The sequence below is a fragment of the Triticum aestivum genome, chromosome 3B, assembly GCF_018294505.1.
Source record: "Triticum aestivum cultivar Chinese Spring chromosome 3B, IWGSC CS RefSeq v2.1, whole genome shotgun sequence".
Taxonomy (NCBI): Eukaryota; Viridiplantae; Streptophyta; class Magnoliopsida; order Poales; family Poaceae; genus Triticum; species Triticum aestivum.
Window position 1 is genome coordinate 381,240,488 of NC_057801.1, and position 12,359 is coordinate 381,252,846.

The following is a 12,359-nucleotide window of genomic DNA, read 5'->3' on the forward strand; positions in this document are numbered from 1 at the left end:
ATGCTAGAAACTTCCGTGTGAAGCCACAAGCCAATATGGGCTCTGGCATAGTTGAGTAAGTTGCGTGAAGCTCTTGAAGAGGTAGACTAGCAGATGTAGTGGGTTGTAGGTGGTACTGTCTACCCAAACTAGAGAGTTAATGCTTCAGAAAGACTGTGTCTCGAATCTCCAAACATGGATGTGTTCGAGTCTTGTGGGGAAAAGTGCGCAAACCTCTCTAGAGTGTACAAACTAATCATGGTTAGCCGTGTTCTCGGTTATGGACGTTTTGAGTATCTGGTTCTTGGATTATCATGTTGATCTCATCACTCTAAAACTAATTCGATTGGGTTAATGATGATGCTTAATTGGGATTGAGTTGGAGGAACCTTCTCAATGTTTAACAACCACCATGATAGTTAAATAAAATTTATTCCTTTGTTGTAGGGAAAAATTGGCTTTATGCAAACCTGTAACCATAGAGCTTTCCACCAGCCATATATGCGTAGTGGTAGCATTATTTCTGTTCATTACTCTATGTGTTACATTGCCAGCATATTCCATGTGCTGACCCGTTTCGGGCTGCAACATTTCATGTTGCAGACTTTTTAGATGACGAGTAAGGTGCCATAGGTCGCTCTCTTTCACTTAGCTATGACGTTGGAGTTGATGGACTCGCTTTATCCTCCAAGCCTTCCGCTGTTATCGTTTTAGATGGCCTTAAGCCATATTACTGTAATAATTTCTCTTCTGAGACATTCGATGTAATAAGTGTGTGATTGCTACTCTGTTATAAATCCTCAAGTACTGTGTGTGTCAGCATTACCGATCCAGGGATGACACTGATGCACAGAGATCATACTGTTTGAGGTATGGTGGCTACAAGATGGTATCAGAGCACACGCGACTATAGGACACGACCACTAAGCTAAAACCATAAGTCACTACTCTCTTCTCATTTCTGACTCCTCTCCCTTTTCTACTCCATAGGATGGCAGATGCAAGAAACAAGTTTACACAACCGAATGAAGACACTCCTTTTGGACGACACTTGAAGGAAGTTACTAGATACCTGAACATCGGAATACCAAGCTTCACCGGGACCTACATCGCCACTTTACCAGAAGAGGAGCGTTGGATGATTCAAGTTCAAGTTCCAGGAAGGACGTTCATGCCAGTCACTAAGCCCATAGAGTTTTCCTTTGATGCACCAACCTGGAGTCTAGGAAAGACCATGGCAGCCCACATCACCATGGGACGCATTGGAGAAGTTTACCACAAGGATCTCAAGAATGCTATCTACCAGATTTGTGGGCTCCGTGATGAGCAATGGGAGATGATCAGCACCAGGAGGGATAGGTCCATTACAGCTTTGATCTAGGAGTTAAACCAGCGCATTCGACGCCAGGAGAACCAGATGTGCGCATGCATGATAGATCTGAAGAAGGAAATGAATAGGATCATGGAGCTGGAGGAAGAACTCAAGTCTACATGCGATGGATATGAGGAGGAAATGACGATACTCATGGAGAAGAACAACGATCTGGCGAGGAAGCTAGGAGTATTCATGGGAGACCCCGCGCCAGGAGGAGAAGATGAAGATTCCACTTGTCCCGAGAACTACATCATCATCGACGACACCGACTCGAACCCCGATGATAGTGATGATGACTATGTTGATGAAGCTGGAGCAGATATCATGGAGTCTTCCACTGATTAAAACTTCTAGTCGACCACCATATCAGTAGTAGTATTCCCCCATGTATATAGTATAGTCCGAGAACTTTTGTAACGATAGTTAGACTGCTTGTATGCCCTTGTTTGAATTGATTGAAGTGATATGATTGTGTTTGTCTCATGTGCATATGGGTAGTGTTTTCCCTCTAGACCTCATTCTATTCTATTTTCTCATCTTTTCTAAACCCATCAAATGCCTCCAAGACGCGACAATGGATTTGCTTTCCCACTGGAGCTCACTCAGTTGATCCAACAACAGAATGCCTTGATGCAGATATTAGACCAGAGCAACAACAACAACAACAACAACAACAACAACCCACCACCGCCACCACCTGTTGATCACTTAGCCCGTTTTCTAAGGCTGAATCCGCCGGTGTTCTCTAGTAGCACCGAGCCGATTGTTGCATATGATTGGCTCCGCAAGATTGGAAGGGATTTAACCACAACAGGATGCACATATGCGGAGAGAGTGCGTTTTGCCGCACATCAGCTTGATGGACCCGCATCATCGTGGTGGGAGAATTTCACAGCCACTTACCCCATTGACACTGTTACATGGGATCAGTTTCAGCAGGCTTTTCGCACTGCCCATGTTTCAGCAGGAGCTATGGCCATGAAGAAGCGCGAGTTTCGCAACTTGCACCAAGGAGGACGCACAGTGGGCTAGTATGTGGATGATTTTATTAAGTTAGCATGTTATGCCCCAGATGACGTCGCTACAGATGCAACTAAGCAGGAGAAGTTTCTAGAAGGACTGAATGATGAGCTGAGCATGCAGTTGATGGTGGAAACTTTCATCAACTACCAGGAGTTGGTAGATAGAGCTCTCATGATTGAAGGGAAGCAGCAGCAGATAGACAACCGCAAGAGGAAGTATGGACAAGGGAAGTACAATTCAGGAGCTCAGCAGAGGGCCCGTTTTACCCGTACTCGGGAGGACACATTCACCATAACCATGGAGGCCATAATTCCAATGGAGGAAGCAACGGCCAGAACCGTTCCAACCTAGCAACGCCCGCCAAGAAGGATCTAAGTCACATTACTTGTTTCATGTGCAGGAAGAATGGACATTACGCCACGGAATGTTCGGAAGCAAAGAATGATAATGGCAATGGAAGCTCTAGGGAGAAGCCCAACCCTTTCAATATAGGACAAGTGAACCACGTTAGCGTGGAGGAGGTTGAAGGACAGCCAGATGCAGTAATAGGTAAGTTTTTGGTTAAGTCATTTACTGCAATCGTTCTTTTTGATACTGGTGCATCGCATTCATAGATATCAAGGGGATTTGTTGATAAGTTTAACCTGCCAACCCAAGCCCTTAGGTCACCCATGTTAGTAACCTTGCCAGGAGCAGAGTATATGGCTAGTATATGGTGTGATCGGTTATCATTAAGAATTGGTAACTACGTGTTCCCCTCAGACCTAGTAGTATTGGAGTCACGAGGACTGGATGTAATATTAGGCATGGATTGGTTACCGAAGTATGGAGGGCTGCGGGCATGTGCCGAAGAGGACTCAAGTGAATTCCTTATCAGGAATTGTACAGGAGGAAGTACCAGTGGTGAAGGATTTCCCTGATGTATATCCAGAGGAGTTGCCAGGCATGCCACCAGATATAGACAATGAGTTTTTGATGGAGCTTTTGCCAGGCACATGGCCAATATCTAAGTGACCGTATCGGATCCCCGCAAAGGATTTGGAAGAAATTAAGAAGTAGATTAAGGATTTACTGGATAAAGGCTATATTTTCCCAAGTTCGTCGCCCTGGGGATCACCAGTGCTTCTAGTGGAGAAGAAGGATGGATTGTTGAGGATGGTTGCTGACTATCAAGGGTTGAACAAAGTGACGATCAAGAACAAGTACCCACTGCCGATGATCAATGATTTGTTTGACCAGTTGCAAGGTGCTAAAGTATTTTCCAAGATCGATCTATGATCAGGATACCATCAGCAAAAGATTCGAGAGCAGGGTATACCTAAGATAGCTTTTACCACAAGGTACGGGCTATATGAGTATACGTTATGTCATTTGGTCTGACTAATGCGCCTGCCAATTTCATGAACATGATGAACAACGTGTTTATGGAGTTTCTGGATAAGTTCGTCGTGGTGTTCATTGATGATATTCTGGTCTACTCGAAGAATGAAGAGGAGCATAAGGAGCATTTGCGTTTGGTACTTGGGATGCTCAGAGAACATCAGTTGTATGCCAAGTTCAGCAAGTGTGAGTTTTGGTTGAAGGAAGTTGGATTCCTCGGACATGTTATATCCGGAGAAGGAATAGTTGTAGACCCCACCAAGGTTGTCACAGTGACTAATTGGGAAGCACCCACGTCAGTTGGAGATATCCAGAGTTTTCTTGGACTCGCAGGATACTACAGGAGGTTCCTTGAGAATTTCTCTAAGATTGCAAAGCCTATGATGGAGTTGTTGAAGAAGGACACCAAGTTCAAATGGACTAAGGAATGTGAGGCTAGTTTTCAGGAGTTGGAGAAACGCTTGGCTACAGATTCAGTATTGATTCTTCCAGATCAACGCAAGAATTATCAAGTGTATTGCGACGCTTCTCGTCGAGGACTTGGAGCAGTGCTGCTTGATACGTCTCCAATGTATCTATTATTTTTGATTGTGCCATGCTATTATATTACCCGTTTTGGATATTTCTGGGCTTTACTTTACACTTTTATATCATTTTTGGGACTAACCTACTAACCGGAGGCCCAGCCCGTATTGTTGTTTTTTTGCCTATTTCAGTGTTTTGAAGAAAAGGAATATCAAAAGGAGTCCAACCGGAATGAAACCTTCGGGAGCGATCTTTTTGGAACAAACGTGATCCAGAGGACTTGGAGTGGATATCAAGAAACGGAAGAGGCAGCCACGAGGGTGGAGGGCGCGCCCCCCCTACTGGGCGCGCACCCCTATCTCGTGGCCCCCTCGGGCGTCCACCGACCTACTTCTTCCTCCTATATATACCCATGTACCCTGAAAAGATCAGAAGCGACAACGAAAAACTATTTCCACCACCGTAACCTTCTGTATCCGCGAGATCCCATCTTGGAGCCTTCGCCGGCGCTCCGCCGGAGGGGGAATCGATCACGGAGGGCCTCTACATCATCTCCAAGGCCTCCTCGATGAGTTGTGAGTAGTTTAACACAGACCTTTGGGTCCATAGTTATTAGCTAGATGTCTTCTTCTCTCTCTTTGAATCTCAATACCATGTTCTCCTCGATCTTCTTGGAGATCTATGCGATGTAACTCTTTTTGCAGTGTGTTTGTCGAGATCCGATGAATTGTGGGTTTATGATCAAGTGTATCTATGAGAAATATTTGAATCTCCTCTAAATTCTTTTATGTGTAATTAAGTTATCTCTGCAAGTCTCTTCGAATTCTCAGTTTGACCTACTAAATTGATCTTTCTTGCAATAGGAGAAGTGCTTAGCTTTGGGTTCAATCTTGCGGTGTCCTTTCCCAGTGACAGCAGGGGCAGCAAGGTACGTATTGTATTGTTGCCATCGAGGATAAAAAGATGGGGTTTATATCATATTGCATGAGTTTATACCTATACATCATGTCATCTTTCTTAATGCGTTACTCTGTTCTTTATGAACTTAATACTCTATATGCATGTTGGATAGTGGTCGATGTGAGGAGTAATAGTAGTACATGCAGGCAGGAGTCGGTCTACTTGTCACGGACGTGATGCCTATAGACATGATCATGCCTAGATAATCTCATAATTATTCGCTTTTATATCAATTGCTCGACAGTAATTTGTTCACCCACCGTAATACTTATGCTATCTTGAGAGAAGCCACTAGTGAAACCTATGGCCCCCCGGGTCTAACTTTTATCATATAAGCTTGCAATCTACTTTTATTTGCATCTTTACTTTTCCAATCTATATCATAAAAATACCAAAAATATACTTATCTTATCATATTATCTCTATCATATCTCACTTTCGCAAGTGGCCGTGAAGGGATTGACAACCCCTTTATTGCGTTGGTTGCGAGTTCTTGTTTGTTTGTGTAGGTGCGTGGGACTTCTGAGGAGCCTCCTACTGGATTGATACCTTCGTTCTTAAAACTGAGGGAAATACTTACGCTACATTCCTGCATCACCCTTTCCTCTTCAAGGAAAACCAACGCAATCTCAAGACGTAGCAAGAAGGATTTCTGGCGCCGTTGCTGGGGAGGTCTTCGCTCAAGTAAAGACATACCAAGTACCCATCACAAACTCATCTCCCTCGCACTTACATTATTTGCCATTTGCCTATCGTTTTCCTCTCCCCCACTTCACCCTTGCCGTTTTATTTGCCCTCTCTTTTCCAATCTCCTCTCTCTCATTCGCTTGCCTTTTGTTTGCTTGTGTGTTGGATTACTTGTCGCGATGGCGCAAGAAACACTACTAGGAAAAGGGCTATAGATAGGATTGACATTAATGGCACACCAGGGATGTAGTGCGCCACTACTATATACTAATGGCGCACTAGTTGGTGATGCGCCATTAGTGTGGAAGACACTAATGGCACACCAGACAAAAGGTGCGCCACTAGTGATAATTTTTTTTTCATTTTTACATACATACTAATGGCGCATCCGACAGAAGTGCGCCATTACTAGTTCTAACTAGTAATGGCGCACCAGACAAGGAGTGTGCCAGTACTGTATTTTTTTATTTTTTTTTGCAAAACTACTAATGGCGCATCATGTCACAGTGCGCCATTACTAGTTTAAACTAGTAATGGCGCACTACTACGCGGTGCGCCATTAGTATATATATTTTGCACTACTACATGACTATCTCGGTTACGGATATCTCGCGGGGCAGGTAGTCCACGGATTTTCTGGATGCGTAAGGTGCATGGATGACACAACGTATCGCCAGCTTGATAGAGATCCCGGGTCTTCGAAAACCGTGTTCATGGGACATCGACGTCCCCCTCGCCGCTGACGATCAACCGCACCCTCCCCCGCTCCACCGCCGCCGACGATCAACCGCACCCTCCCCCACTCCACCGTCGCCGACCCCCGACCCGCACCCTCCCCCACTCCACCGTCGCCGATGACCCACCGCACCCTCCACTCCACCTTTTTCATATTCATAAATATTTTCAAATAACAAATTTGAACATATTTTTAAAAAAAATTATTACTGTTTTTATAAAAAAATATTACTGTTATGATTTAAACAAGTTTGAACATATTTAAACACAAATAAATATCAAACAACATTTTATACAATCAAGAAATGATCTAGTCCCCTCCACCGTCGCCGATGACCCACCGCACCCTCCCCCACTCCACCGGCCGCCGCCGCCGATCCCTGGCCCGCACCCTCCCCCACTCCACCGCTGCCGATGATCAACCGCACCCTCCCCCCCTCCACCGGCCGCCGCCGCCGACCCCTGGCCCGCACCCTCCCCCACTCCACCGTCGCCGATGACCCACCGCACCCTCCACTCCACCTTTTTCATATTCATAAATATTTTCAAATAACAAATTTGAACATATTTTAAAAAAAATTATTACTGTTTTTATAAAAAAAAATATTACTGTTATGATTTAAACAAGTTTGAACATATTTAAACACAAATAAATATCAAACAACATTTTATACAATCGAGAAATGATCCGGTCCCCCACTCCACCGTCGCCGATGACCCACCGCACCCTCCCCTGCTCCACCGGCGGCAGCTGCCGACCCACGGCCCGCACCCTTCCCCACTCCACCACCGCCGACGATCAACCACACCCTCCCCCGCTCCACCGGCCGCCGCCGCCGACCTCCGGCCCGCACCCTCCCCCACTCCACCGTCGTCGATGACCCACCGCACCCTCCACTCCACCTTTTTCATATTCATAAATATTTTCAAATAACAAATTTGAAAATATTTTTAAAAAAATTATTACTGTTTTATAAAAAATATTACTATTATGATTTAAACAAGTTTGAACATATTTAAACACAAATGAATATCAAACAACATTTTATACAATCGAGAAATGATCTGGTCCCCCACTCCACCGTCGCCGATGACCCACCGCACCCTCCCCCGCTCAACCGGCCGCCACTACCGACCCCCGGCCCGCACCCTCCCTCACTCCACCGCCGCCGACGATCAACCGCACCCTCCCCTGCTCCACCGGCCGCCGCCGCCGACCCCCGGCCCGCACCCTCCCCCACTCCACCGTCGCTGATGACCCACCGCACCCTCCACTCCACCTTTTTCATATTCATAAATATTTTCAAATAACAAATTTGAACGTATTTTTTAAAAAAATTATTACTGTTTTTATAAAAAAATATTACTGTTATGATTTAAACAAGTTTGAACATATTTAAACACAAATAAATATCAAACAGCATTTAAAATGCATAAAAAAATTATTGGGGAGCCTAGGAATCGAACCCAGGACCTCCTGGTATGTGTGCTGCGTGCTGACCAGTCGGGCTAGTGGGCGGGTTCTAGTGTGGATTTGGTTAGGTGGAATATAACCTGAGTGCTCGAACTGTAATAAAAAAACATTCTAATGGCGCACCTCTGCGGGGTGCGCCATTAGTAAGCTTCCCCCCACTCCACCTATTCCCCTCCCCCCTTCCTCCCCACTCGACCTAACTTGCCGTACGCCGCCGCCGCGCCTGCACGCCCCGTCCGTCCCCTCCATCCCCGGCCGCCGCCCCGACCCCCGCCGGAATCCACCCCCGCCGCCCCCGCGCCCCCGCGCGCCCCACCACTGCAGCTCCCCCGCGCCGCCGCCCCCGCGCCCCCACGCCCCCACAACTGCAGCTCCCCTGCGGTGCCGCCCCCACGCCCCCGCGCCCTGAGCCGGAGGAGGAGGACCAGGAGGAGGACGAGGAGGAGGAGGAGATGACAACGGCCTCTAGGGATCCGGCGTGGTCTTGTGCCGGACCCGAGCCCTAGGGATCCGCACGACTGCGGCTTCCTCCGGGTCCAAGGCAGCCGGCCGGCACCGTGTACACCCTCGACTGCAGGTGAGCCCCTCCCCTCCACTTCCTTCTTCTTCTTCTTCCTCTTGCCCTCAACCTCTTCTCTGAGTCTCGACCGCTGTGCAGGGCCCGTCCATCTCCGGCGAGCCCACCACACTATTTGACAGGAAGCACCACCGTCGTCGCTGAGCCACTCCACCGGCAGCCACCATCCTCGCGTGCTTCCTCCTCGAGCAGGCCTCCCCGCAAGCGTCACCGAGCACCAAGCCGCGGGTCTGCCCCCTCCACACGCCCCTGAAGCAGCAAACCCTCGGCCCTCCTCTCCAGCGAGTAGATCTGCATCCTCAACATCTTTTCCCTGGACATACCTGCCTCTTGTAATTCAAGTGACAGCCTGACAGGTGACATTTTGTTGCAATTTCTGTGTTTTTTTTGTTCTGAATGTGCAGCTACGCAATGTGTAGAAGTGGTACAGGCCTGTAGTTAGAACAAATCATCAATTTTTAAATGCTTTGATCTAATAACACCGAAAAAACCATGAGCCAGTCACGTTTGAAGGTTCTTTGGTTACTAGCAACTAGCATTGCTAGATGAGTTCTTCTGCTATCTTGTGATAATTGTAGTAGATTATAGCTTGCTTCAGTTTGTCATCATAAGTTGGTTAATTCGATATGCAATTAACTTGATCATAGTTAGTTTACCGAATTGTTTAACAAAAAGGAGATCCAGCATGCACAGTGTCCTTCACTATATACTAATCTTTGTATGCCCAGGCACATTGATGCATCAGCCCTGTAAGAAGCATCAGGGAAACAGAGGTTGGTTGTGGCAATTGTCACATTAGCCTTGCACTGTCTGACCAAATGTAAGATATGCAACAAATAACGGACAAATACCTAACAGTTTTCTAGAGCTAGCGAAGAGATTAAAATCTCTGTGAGATATTCATAGCCATGAAGCCCAGTAGCCTGTAGTTCACTAAACTTATAGCCCAAGATCCAATTTACATGATATACTCTTCAGCAACATTGCTTGCTAGAACTACTGTCACATGTGCACTTGGCAGGTAACACTAACTAAACCTAGCGTGCAAAAAGGATCACATGTTTTAGAGCAGTATCTGCTACTACAAACTGAGGGTTTTCTTAGCTAAATTAGGCTATATTCGTTTTGTGTCAGCTCCTTGCTGTCCATGTTAACTTCTTTTCATGGTACCCATAGATTTGACTTTCAGTGTTGGTGATTCTGCAGTTGTTGTAGACTAATATAGTGATGAGTGTCTAGCTTTTGTAATCTACACTTCTTGCATAAGGATTTGCATGTGCCTTTGTACCGTGAGTAATTTTGGGACTTGGGAATTGGTTCTTTCTTACTACAGTCTTGCTGCTATAGTATGGCTCTGTTCTTGGTGGAGGTTTCATTACTTGTTTTGTGTGGCTTAGGTTATATTTCAGTGGAATTTGTGTGATATGTTTGGCTGGACTATGCTCTTTTCACAGTTATAGTGTTGTCACTTTACAGCGTGCATGCTTGCCATACCAGACCATCAGTGTTCCGCTGTTATGATAAACTGTTCAATTCTTTGTATGGTTCTGTCTTTTTTCTATGATGGCAAGGGACACTGGTTGCTTATGCACTGAGTTGGGTTTTATGCGTCAAACAACCCATTTTGACAAGGCTCATTGATGGGTACTTTTTTTATTGGGTGCATTTATTTATATTATATCATATTGCTTCTATATCTGATCCACCATTGCTTGTACTAGCTTGTCAAGAATACATGTCTGTATAGCACAAAGAGCACCACAAGTTAAACACCTCAATCTATTAGTATTTTTCTGCATTTTCTCACATTCTTGTTGTATCTGATCCAGTATTGCTTGTAGTGGTTTGTCCAAAATGTTGAATGATACTGCTTGGAGATGCATATATTGTTTCACCTCTTCAGAGGCCAACGTATTTTCCATGTTGTGATGGAGGCCTTTTTTTTAACACTGGGCTTTGCCACCTGTTGTTTGTCTTGTAAATATTGGACAGAGATTTAAGCAAGTAGCACATTGCCTTGTCCACCTGGGATAATGATTTTGCAGGTACCCCGAGAAGCCCTTGAGTTTGCCGGAATGTCGATTAACTTCCGTTCCGGCAAATTCGGGTACTCCATATGTCCTATTTTCAGCAAAGGTCATGCTGAAATTTTCCGTGAATTTTAGCATGACTTTGCTAAAAATAGGACATATGGGGTACTTGCGACTAATGTCTGTTATCATGCATGTTTTATGATCTGTTGCAAGGGTACTAATTGGTCTCTTCTGCTGCTTATCAGAGATGGCGGGAAGCAGCCACCGCCGCTCTGCGACACCGCAGTACGAGTTGGATGCTTCCGAGTTCTTCACTATCATACATGAGACTTCAGTATCATCCATGACGCATGTATATAAAACGAGAGATCTCCCCTTCACCCATCTCATTATGATATTTGTTGTTTGCTACATCACTCATTGTCCCAAACTGCAGAGGCTGCCTGACAGTTTTATGAACATGCTGATGGGTGAAGATCCGCCAAATAATGTGAAGCCGCGACAGGCCGACAGCGGGTTTCGCAGGCAGTGGGGTGTGGAGTTGGTGATCAAGGAGGGCCACATGTACTTGTCTCGTGGGTGGGAGAAGTTCTACCATGCCTACGACCTGCGGCTGGGGTACTTCCTTCTCTTCAGGTACGACGACGACGCCACCATGCTCATCGTGAAGGTGTTCAACGCGACTATGTGTCGCATGGGCTACGCTGACGATGATGATGCCGGTACGTTCTGACTCTTCTTATTCCTCTACATTTTGCTTTGTCTCACATCGATTGTTAACGGTCATTGTTGCATTTGGACAGGTAATGGGAGCAGCAGCAGCGACACTGGCTACAGCCAAAGCAGCAGCGACTATGGATGTAGCGAAAGTAGTAGCAATTCTGGCTGTAGCGAAAGCAGCAGCGATTCTGGCAGCAGCATAGACAACAAGAAGGATGATCCGGACTGGAGTGCGGGAGAAGAGGAGCCGAGTGGGGATGAGGAGCTGCAGGATGACGATGGGCATCAGGCTGAGGATGACCTAGCGTTGGTGGTGGCTGACCAAGAGCAAGAGATGGTGGTGGCTGACCATGGGCAAGAGATGGTGGTGGCTGACCATGGGCAAGAGATGGAGGTGGCTGAGGATGACCTAGCAATGGTCGTGCCTGAAGGTGGCCTCGCGATGATGGTGGTGCCTGACAATGACCACGCACCGGTGGTGGCGCCGGCGATCCCACAGCTGGACGACATGACCACGCCAATTGTGGTAGAAGACTACATCCCACTGCCTCCACCGCCTCACCGCTCTTGGCGCATCAGGCTGAGGAAGGAGAAAGAGAAGAACAATGAATGATAACTGAACTTTGTCAGGTATGTCAGATCTCTGAAATGATATATATATATATACTTAGTTACCTATGTTATCTCTAATATGCTTAGTTTCCTATAGGTTAGCTTCATTTTACCTAAGTTGGCTCTAATATGCTAACTTAGAGCTTATATGCTTAGTTTCCTATAGGTTAGCTCCAAAATAACTTATGTTAGCACAAAATGATCAAGTTTACATAATAAGCTTATAGTCTTTTTCTTATTCTTCTTTTCCAAAATGACATAGGTTAGCTTCATTTTACA